This window comes from Carcharhinus amblyrhynchos, chromosome 11 (genome assembly GCF_965287045.1).
Source record: "Carcharhinus amblyrhynchos chromosome 11, sCarAmb.v2.hapA, whole genome shotgun sequence".
NCBI classification, from domain to species: domain Eukaryota; kingdom Metazoa; phylum Chordata; class Chondrichthyes; order Carcharhiniformes; family Carcharhinidae; genus Carcharhinus; species Carcharhinus amblyrhynchos.
In genome coordinates this window covers 5469367-5480066 of record NC_137334.1, presented here as the reverse complement: position 1 = coordinate 5480066, position 10700 = coordinate 5469367, and positions in this window count along the sequence as shown.

The following is a 10700-nucleotide window of genomic DNA, read 5'->3' as shown; positions in this document are numbered from 1 at the left end:
TAAAAGCACTTCTTCTCTCAGAGATTCTTGTCACTGCTTGACATGTGACTACCAACTTCACCTGTCCAGCAATTCACTCACTTCAGCTGCACGTCCCTGCTGCCAGCCTTCAGTTTGGCACAGGATATCAGATTATGCAGTTCCAATGCCCCTTTCCACTGGGGTTCAGGGATAGAGGTCATCACCAGCACCAGTATCTCCAGCAGCACAGGAACAACATCAGCAACAACACCAGGCGCCTTCTCCTCAAGCACAAATATCTCCATAGAGTGGGTGGGATGTACACCAAGATCCAGCTGGAAGGAAATAAGATCCCACCGCCTGCTCCCTTCATCTTGTGGAAAGAAGGGGCAAGGGCACCATTTGTGGAGGGTGACTGTGAGGCAGAAGTTTGAGAAGGCTGAGGGCAGGTGTGAGTGTCGGCTGTTTAGATGGGTGGGTGAGGTGCCCACCGAGAGAAGAATGAATGGAGATACGAGGTGTGTTGAGCTCAGAAGTGCTTTGCAAAGAGAGCGCTGGACATAGAGCATCGGTAAATGTTATAGCCCTGTCTCCATCCTCCTTACATCCTGGATCCTCTTGGCACAATACGTCTGAGTTCTAGTCACCATACACCTGCCGCTGATTTCCTTAGCCACTCCCATCCGCCCTTGTTTGGTTATAGAGTTTCCTCCCGTACTCGGGAAAGATCAACCTGCTTCAGTCCCCCGGTTCCCACAGCAGGGCATCCAGGTAAGAGCAGGGAGCTGCTTTCCCAGGTTTGCTCTCCATTTCTACCGTTGTTGCAGTGTAAAAATCCAGGTGCAGGTGAGCTTCTCTTGCCCCTTTAATGAGACATCCTTCCTTTAACAGGATGGACTCATTATCCCACCAAGATTGATCAGGGAGCATGGGTGACATTTGTCTTGCTCTGACAAAGAGACAGTGTGGGACGGGCTGTGCAGAGTTGGATTCCAGACCTGAAACTGGTCTCACCATTCTGGTAGAGACAAAGGTGGTAATGTTCTGCCCATTAATTGTTTCTCCCTCTCAGTCTGCTGCCAGACCTGCTGAGTATTCCCAGCATTTTGTGTTTTTATTTCCGATTTCCGGCATCCGCAGTGTTTTACTCTGATTGGATACATGTATTTCCAAGTGGAATTAACCCACCCATTGTCAGTGTGGGATAATTCTTAGGATTTTCTGTCAAGAAATCATTCATAACCGATCTAATACTCAGAGACCTATGACTGTCCTACACATGCTCTTTGTAATCATATTTTAAGAGGAGTTCCATTCCTATTTTAAAACTAAGAATATTGCTATATTATTAGTGCAGTTTAATTGTTGCCTGTATTTACATGCTTTGGTCAATTTACGGCTGTACTTTGCTTGGTAATTTTTGTGCCAAACCAATCACAAGCTAGTATTGGGCGGCAATCACACCAAAACCTGATTGGTTGATAGTGAAATCTCCCTGAGTAACTGCAGCAAATACTGAGGAAGTGATAAGACTGTGCTGCTCACCTTGAATGTTTATCCAGACCAGAGTACATTGGGTTGGAATAGAACATAGAACACAGAACATAGAACAGTACAACACAATACAGGCCCTTCGGCCCTCGACGTTGTGCCGAGCTATGTCCGAACCCAAGATCAAGCTATCCCACTCCCTATCATTCTGGTGTGCTCCATGTGCCTATCCAATAACCTTGAATATACTCTGATTTTTTTGTTGTTCCCCATTTTAGGAAATGAAAATTAAGATATCACTTGTATCTTTTTAAGCAGTGGGCTAGTTGTTCCTATTTGTACATTTGGGCAGCACTGTGGCACAGTGGTTAGCACTGCCGCACTTGGGACTCAGGTTTAATTCCCGGCTTGGGTCACTGTCTATGCGGAGGCTGCACGTTCTGCCCACGTCTGCGTGGGTTTTCTCCGGGTGCTCCAGTTTCCTCCCACAGTCCAAAAGATGCGCTGGTTAGGTGGATTCGCCCGGCTGAATTCACCCTCAGCGTACCGAACAGCGCCGGAGTGTGGCGCCTAGGAGATTTTCACAGTAACTTCATTGCAGTATCAATGTAAGCCTACTTATGTCACTAATAAATAATAAATAATCTGCAGCAACTACTGAAGAAATTACAAGTGTTGGCAATTGTGCTTGCTCAGTCTGAGATTTATCCAGAGTATACTGAGTTGGAATAAACTCTGATTTTGTTGTGCCCCATTTGAGGGCAAGTGAAATGAAAATTAAAGAATCACTTGTATCTATTTAAACAGTAGGTTTGCTGTTCCTATTTGGAATATTGAAGACTTTCAACCAGACCTATGTTTCCATGATGTGTGTTTGCAGGTGAAATCTTACTGTCTGTATTCTCGTGTGAGGATACAAATGTAGCTTTGCATAATAATGAACACAGATTACTTTTTTTAAATGAATGTAATTCACAATAATTATGCTATCATTTTATTGAGAAGATAATAATAAGTGCCAAAGATAATATTGTATCTTAAGATTTGCGTTGCGGTTAGCACTGCTGCCTCACAGCACCAGGGACCCGTTTTGATTTCCGGCTTGGGTCACTGTCTTTGAGGAGTCTGCATGTCCTCCCCATGTCTGCACAGCTTTCCTCTAGGTGCTCCAGGTTCCCCCCACAGTCTGAAAGACATACTGGTTAGGTGGATTGGCCACGCTAACTTCAGTGTACCTGAACAGCCTACTTGTGACACTAATAAATAAACTTTAAACCTCTGATTCAATGATTAGTCTCAGTCATAAATCCAGTAAAAGGAGAGCTATCCTAAACAAGTTGAAAAAGGGCAAAAGAGGCTAGACTTTTTTTTACTTATTTGCAGTCAATGGAGAGTAAGCCTACAGAGTAATGATTGATCATTCTTTAGTCTCTGACAACTGCAAGTTTAGTCTTGTACTTAAAACCCCATGTACATCTGCCAACGTGATTAAATTTCATTAATTTTAGTTACTAAAATGTTTTTTATGTATACCATATAGCCCATTATGCTTCTTGCTTGGCTGCAACATTTACCATTCTGAGTTGATTTGAAATACTCTTGTGCCCCTAGGAAGGACTATAAAGAATCTGCCTTGTGGTCTGCCTGGAATCTTTCTTCAAATACATTCACTGATTAATGTTAGTTCAAAAGAAGAACTGAATACTTTTTCATGTTTAATTGATTCTGAACCTTGTGTTGGTACTTTCAGTTGTGTTTTGTTTTACAATGCAACAAATAAAAAAAGAATTTAAAGTTCTGAAGGATTGTATGTTGAGATTTGTTTTCTCTTGAGAAGACTAAGGGGTAACTCAAAAATGATGAACAATACATAAATCTGTTTTTGATGTGATAGCTGTTCTGAGGAAGCCAGTGGTAGTAACAAGTCAAGATGGTAATCCATGAGTGCAGATGGGGACAGTTTTTATGGAAAGATGGCCTACCTAAAGAAGGACAGAATGTTACAGCCATTCATGCTGGCAGGATTTTCCCATCCTGCTGTAGTGAATGGAGATTTGGCTGGATGCTAAATTCTCCAATGTTGCTGCAGAAGGAGGATGGCATGAATGACTGGTAAGATCATACCCTAGTATTTATTTAGCAAATTGCACATTTTTAGGGTCTTTAAAGTGCTTCTCAACCAATGAACTGCTTTTAAACTATTAGCTACACAAATGTAGCAGCCAATTTATTAACAGCAAGGTCTCACATTGCAGCAAAACAATAAAAGATCTATTAATCTCCTATTGATTGTGCTGGTTCAAAGAAATGTTGACCAGGACAGCAGGAAAATGCATCTGCTCTTATTAATAAAGCTTCAGCATAAAGTTTCAAACAAAGAAAGTGTCTCTGATCACTTACTGAATCCAGATTAATGTGACAGAAATGCAAGGGGTAACAGGGACCCAGGTTCAATAGGCCACTGACGGATGAAACTAGAACTAGGGGGCATAGCCTCAAAATAAGGGGAAGCAGATTTATGACTGAGTTGAGCAGGAACTTCTTCACACAAAGGGTTGTGAATCTGTGGAATTCCCTGCCCAGTGAAGCAGTTGACGCTACCTCATTGAATGTTTTTAAGGCAAGAATAGATACATTTTTGAACAGTAAAGGAATTAAGGGTGATGGTGAGCGGGTGGGTAAGTGGAGCTGAGTCCATGAAAAGATCAGCCATGATCTTATGGAATGGTGGAGCAGACTCAAGGGGCTAAATGGCCTATTCCTGCTCCTAGTTCTTATGTCTTATTAATTCCAGCCTTGGGGCACTGTGTGGAGTTTGCACATTCTCCCCGTGTCTGCGTGGGTTTCCTCTGGATGCTAAGGTTTCCTCCTGGACTCAGAAGATTCTCTCCACTCTTCATTCATCCCAGTTCACCAAAGATTCATATGAGACCCAAACATCAAAAATGGTTTAAGCTGCTTGCTGATGACACCAGGTAGATTTCTCACCTGCCCCACCCAATGCTTCCTGTGGTTCACCTAAAGATTGTCCCCATATATCCACAGTACGCTTTTGGTCAGCTTTGGTGAAAGATGAAATACTGGATGGATGCTGCACTCTTAAAATGTGCCAAAGATATGTTGTGATGGAGGGTTCTGGAGGTCTCCTCTTGAACCGTTGTTTCAGGATGTCAAAAGTCGGCTCCACAGTATTTCTAATCATTGCATGGAAGTCTTTATACAAACGTTGTCCTGATGTGGTGGAGAGTAGCCATTAACACGCCACAGCACACAATCCTTGTCACCAAGGGCCACCCTCTGGTTCGAGGTAAAGTCCTGAAGTTGACTGGAACTGTCGTGGATTGATGCAGCTTGGCTGCTGTCAGGACAGTGAGCATTCACCTATACGGTGGTCTTCTTGTTGTCCTGGACCGCGTTCCCGGCCAGCTCAAGGATTTCAGCGGTCAGATACTCAAGAACAGCAGCCAGACAGACTGGAGCTCTGGCACCCACACGCTCAGCATAGTTGCCCTTTCTCAGGAGCCTGTGAACACAGCCCACTAGGAATTGCAGTCCAGCCTGGGAGGAGCGAGACTTGGCCTTGGCCCGAGCTTTCCCGCCACTCTTTCCTCTTCCAGACAGCTGCACAATCTCACAAACACTATGTTGTTACGTGTGAGTGCCATTTTGGTACATTTGCAAAGCCACATGTATGTGGTCAATGGCCTCCTGCACCGTGGGGAAGCCACTTTCTTGGTAAAGTCACCTGCCAACTCACCCTGCTTAGTGCCCGATGAAGTTCCCTCTCCTGATCTACACAGCCTCTGTGACTTGGCACCTGCAGTGATGGATGAAAAGTTGTGATGTTATCAATGTCACTGGCTCCAGCATGGGAAGGCTCATTGATATAAACACTGAAGGCAATATAATCTTAATAGCCATTGCACCACCATCCTTTTCCTGCTTTGAGGTTGCAAGTCCAATTGCCAGAAAGGGTATAATTTTATGACTACCTCCTTGGTGAGGAACAGCTACTGCAGGCATATTTCCTGACTGAGGTGATGATGACCCTAGGTGGATAAGGCCTCCTGCTGAGTGCCCACATTATCCTCCCTCTATGAGCAGCTTCTCCCTTCTGTTCTGCCTCTGCTCCCTTTCCCTGTGATGCTACAACACAAGGGGAACTGGAACTGTAGCCCTACTGACTGCGATCAAATAGTCTCCTCCTAGGCCTTTCCAAGTCACACAACTCTTTCCATAGTCCCTGCATCATTTCATTCTGACCAAAAGAACTTTTGTCAACTTTTGATGTAGTTAATAGCGAGGAAGAAAACCTTAGATTCCAAGACAATGTAGACAGGATGGTCAGATCGGCAGAACAATGGCAAATGAAATTTAATCCAGAAAAATGTTAGGTGATGCATTTCAGGAGGACTAACAATACAAGGGAATACACAATGAACAGTAGGATGCTAGGAAGTACAGAGTTTCAGAGGTGCCTTGATGTCCATGTCCATAGATCCCTAAAGACAGCAGGACAGATAGGTAAGGCAGGCATCATCTGAAATTCTCATCCGAAAAAGGGGACCACCGACAGTGCAGCACACCTTCAGCACTGTACAGCAGTGTCAGCCTAGATTATATACCACAAAAGCCAAATAGTGCTGACACTGGAACTCTGAAAGAGAAATAGAAAAGACTGGAAATGCTACAAGTAATGGCAGCACCTGTGACCAGAGAAACTGAGTTAATATTTCAGGTCAAGGACCTTTCATCAGAGCTGAGAAAAGTTAGAAATCTAAAAGAAGATTAATAATAAGCTCTGTTCCAATAGGTCCCGAGCGAGGTATGTGTCCCACTAACAATAGCTCCATAAAAGGGTCTTGCTATCACATGCCTTTCTCCTTAAGTTACCTTACAAACATACAAAAACCCTCTTATTTGTACAGTCAAAACAGGATCTTCAGAAAGGGGCAAATTGACAAGTTAATCGATCTGGAAACTTTCTGATTTTTGTGGAGCTTCGCAACTCAGTGACTGGGTTCTCCAAACTGGAGCTATCAGAATCCATGGCAGTGGTAGGTGGGTTGATAGATTCCAACACTGAGCTAGGGCCGACACCCTCCTCCTCTGCTTCTGTGGGATTCCCCTTAAGGAGTACCGGGTTCTGCTAGCGCCGACTCACTTAGACTCTATTACTGAATTCTGATTATTGGCAGCGAGGGCTGCTGCTTCCTGCCTTCTGATGTGATCAATGTGCTTCCGCACTTTGCGGCCCTGCAGGTTGATGATATATGCGACTGGCCCAGTATCTTCCCAGGTAGCCAAGCTACCCCCACTTCCACCCTCCTCCTTGCACTGTCCTTTCTGCCAATCCAATGGAAGTGGGGCCATTCCTATGTGTTGGATGCCATTAGTCTTGACAAAGTATTGAAACACTTTGGCTGCAACAGTGGTGCCATTCTCAGAAACGATTACTTCTGGTATGCCATATATTGTGAAAATTTGTTGTAGCTTGCCTGAGGAGGCTGACAAGGTGGTGGAACACATGACTGATTATGACAAGCAGATAAGTAATCATGAGTAAGGGGTTGAAAGAGTTAATGAAGATGGTGGATTTCTTAAAAGATTCTCAATCGTGAAAGGTAAGGCATTTGGCAATAGTGGTCTGAAGTCTGATGGTGGAGGACATCTCTCAAAAGGAGTCTTTGATTAGATGGTGGTGAGTGTCCCTCCCAGGTACAGACCAGTTACCTAGAACAGATCAGCCATGATCTTATTGAATGGCGGGGCAGGCTCGAAGGGCTGGATGACCTACTCCTGCTCCTATTTCTTATGTTCTTATGTTCTTATTAGAACCTATTGCTGCATCCTCTGGTCTCACTCATCTTTCAACTCCGACTAAGTTGCTTTTGTGTCATCTTCCTTGTACTCTTCTTGACTCTCTGGCATAATTGCTGGTGGGAACAACTGGTCTCTCATTATTGTCAGATCGTGACGCATACAGCAAGTCATCAAGAATTTGGAGCCTGTCTTGCACTCCATTCCCTCTTTCTTCCAACGCCTCTGCTAGGCTTCATCTTCTCCTCCCATTCCTCCTCCAGATAAATGGGGACTTCTAACAAGATCACTAAAGCCAAGTATTCCCTTTCTCCTGCTCAATCTTGTAAGGTCTCTAACATAGTGCAACAACACAGTTCTCTTTCGGTGAAATTGTCAGAGAAATTCCAAAACAAATGTTGATAAGAGTATTGGTGAAGACTTGACAAAATGTTGCAGGCAATCCCCCAAAGAGTATCAATAGTCTTCTTCAATTAGGGTGATCATTTGTTCAGTTTTGTACCAATCTGCTTTTCAGCTGGTCGTTCCCTTGTCTAGCATCAGGATGCTTTTATATCTGGCAATTTTATTTGAGGTCAGTAGAAATGCTCGCTGAATCGAATCTTCCCTCTGCCTCCTACTGACTGCTTTGTTGCAGTGAAGCACCATGTTCCTTGCCATGTTGTTAGCTAGATGATCATTATTATTTAGCTGAGGGCTGAACACAGGCTTCCGAATGAGAGGCCCATCTTTGTGTGCAGTGTGCCTGCAACAATATCTTTCATCCTATGCTGCAGCATTGGTGGTCTGGTGCCTGGTTTTCTTGACCTCTGTGGTCATCCCCTAATTCAAACATAGTTTAACAAGTCAACCAGCAGGAGGAAATATACAGTGAACACAGATCAAGGCTTCAAATTGTGTCAGTTGAGACTTCTCTACCTCCAATTCAGCTGATTATTGTTAGATGAGATTATTAATTGCAGGGCTACCAGCAAATTGCAGCTTCTTTAAATAGGCATGATGTGGAGATGCCGGCGTTGGACTGGGGTGGGCACAGTAAGAAGTCTCTCAACACCAGGCTAAAGTCCAACAGGTTTATTTGGAATCACAAGTTTTTGGAGCGCTACTCCTTCCTAGGTGGTCTGGTGACTGTGCCCACCCCAGTCCAATGCCAGCATCATAGGAACAGCAGCCAATAAATTGGTTCTCAGAGGCTTAGTCAATCTTGAGGGAGCCTTTCCTAGCACCCTTAAACTCCTTTATCAAGATAGCATTTTAAGTTTATTTACTAGTGTCATGAGTAGGCTTACATTAACACTGCAATGAAGTTACTGTGAAAATCCCCTAGTCGCCACACTCCGGCACTTGTTCGGGTAGACTGAGGAAGAATTTAGCACAGTCAATGCACCTTACCAGCATGTCTTTCGGACTGTGGGAGGAAACTGGAGCACCCAACAAAACCCACACAGACATGGGGAGGATGTGCAAACTCTGCACAGACAGTGACTGAAGCCAGGAATTGAACCCAGATCCCTGATCTGTGAGGTAGCAGTGCTAACCACTGTGCCAACGTGATGGCATTGCAGCACAAGACTCCAACTTGGTTCAGAAACATAAGAACATAAGAAATAGGAGCAGGAGTAGGCCATCTAGCCCTTCGAGCCTGCCCCGCCATTCAATAAGATCATGGCTGATCTGTCGTGGCTCAGTTCCACATTCCCGCCCTCTCCCCATAACCCTTAATCCCCTCTCTTATCAAAAACCCATCAACCCGCGTCTTAAAAATATTTAGCGAGGCAGCCTCCACCACCTCAACGGGCAGAGAATTCCAGAGATTCACCACCCTTTGAGTGAAGAAGTTCCTCCTCAACTCCGTTCTAAACCGCCCCCCCTTTATCTTGAGGCTGTGCCCCCTCATCCTACTATCCTTTCTGAGCGGGAAGAGTCTCTCCACCTCTATCCTATCCATCCCATTCATCATCTTATACGTCTCAATGAGATCTGCCCTCATTCTTCTAAACTCTAACGAGTACAAGCCTAGTTTATTCAGCCTCTCCTCATAGCTCAACCCCCTCAACTCCTGCATCAGCCTAGTAAACCTCCTCTGGACTCCTTCCAAGGCCAAAATATCCTTGCGTAAGTACGGTGCCCAAAACTGCACACAGTACTCCAGCTGCGGCCTCACCAATGCCCTATACAGCCGCAGCAAGACCTCCCTACTTTTATATTCAATCCCCCTCGCTATGAAGGCCAGCATCCCATTCGCCTTCCTGACCACCTGCTGCACTTGCAAGCTGGGTTTTTGCGACTCATGCACAAGGACCCCGAGGTCCCTCTGCACCGTCGCCTGCTGCAGTTTTTCTCCACGTAAGTAATAATCCTTCCTACCATTATTCCTACCAAAGTGGACCACCTCGCACTTGCCAACATTAAATTCCATTTGCCAGTTCCTGGCCCATTCGCCCAGCCTATCTAGATCCTTCTGTAGACTCTCCACACCCTCCACACAATTTGACTTTCCACCAATTTTGGTGTCATCAGCAAATTTCGACACCATACACTCGGTTCCCTCCTCCAGATCATCTATATAAATGGTAAATAGCTGAGGCCCCAGCACCGACCCCTGGGGCACTCCACTAGTCACCATCTGCCAATCCGAATAGCACCCATTGACCCCCACTCTCTGCCTCCTATTTGACAACCAATCCTCTATCCACGCTAACACCCTACCCCCAACTCCATGTCCCCTGACCTTCTGCAATAACCTCTTGTGAGGTACCTTGTCAAACGCCTTCTGAAAATCCAGAAAGACCACATCCACCGGCTCTCCTCTATCCACTGCCCTAGACACATCCTCATAGAACTCCAGTAAATTTGTTAGACACGACTTCCCCTTAATGAAACCGTGCTGCGTCTGCCCTATCAAGCAATTCCCCTCAAGATGCCTCGCTATTTCCTCCTTGATGACGGATTCTAACATTTTACCTACAACAGACGTTAAACTAACCGGCCTATAATTCCCCGCCTTTTGCCTGGCACCCTTCTTAAACAACGGCGTAACATTAGCCGCTTTCCAATCTTCCGGCACTTCCCCGGAATCCAGCGACGTCTGGAAAATAACCACCAAGGCATCCACTATCACCTCCGCCATTTCTTTCAGAACCCTCGGATGCTTTGGTGCCTAAACTAATGGTGCTATAGGAGGGGAAATAGTCCATACCAAAACTGTCAATTTAGGTTATTGATTTCTGTTTTGTCACACAAAACACAACAGAATCATGGAATGTGATTGCCAAAGATTAAATACAACATTTTACAATCAAAGTCATAAAAATAGTATCACTGACTGCTCACCATTGCCCTCCAAGATGTACTAAAGTAGGATTTGACTTCTTGATCAATTTACCAGGCTCAAAGTTGGTCCTGTGGAGCATATTGTGGACACAGAA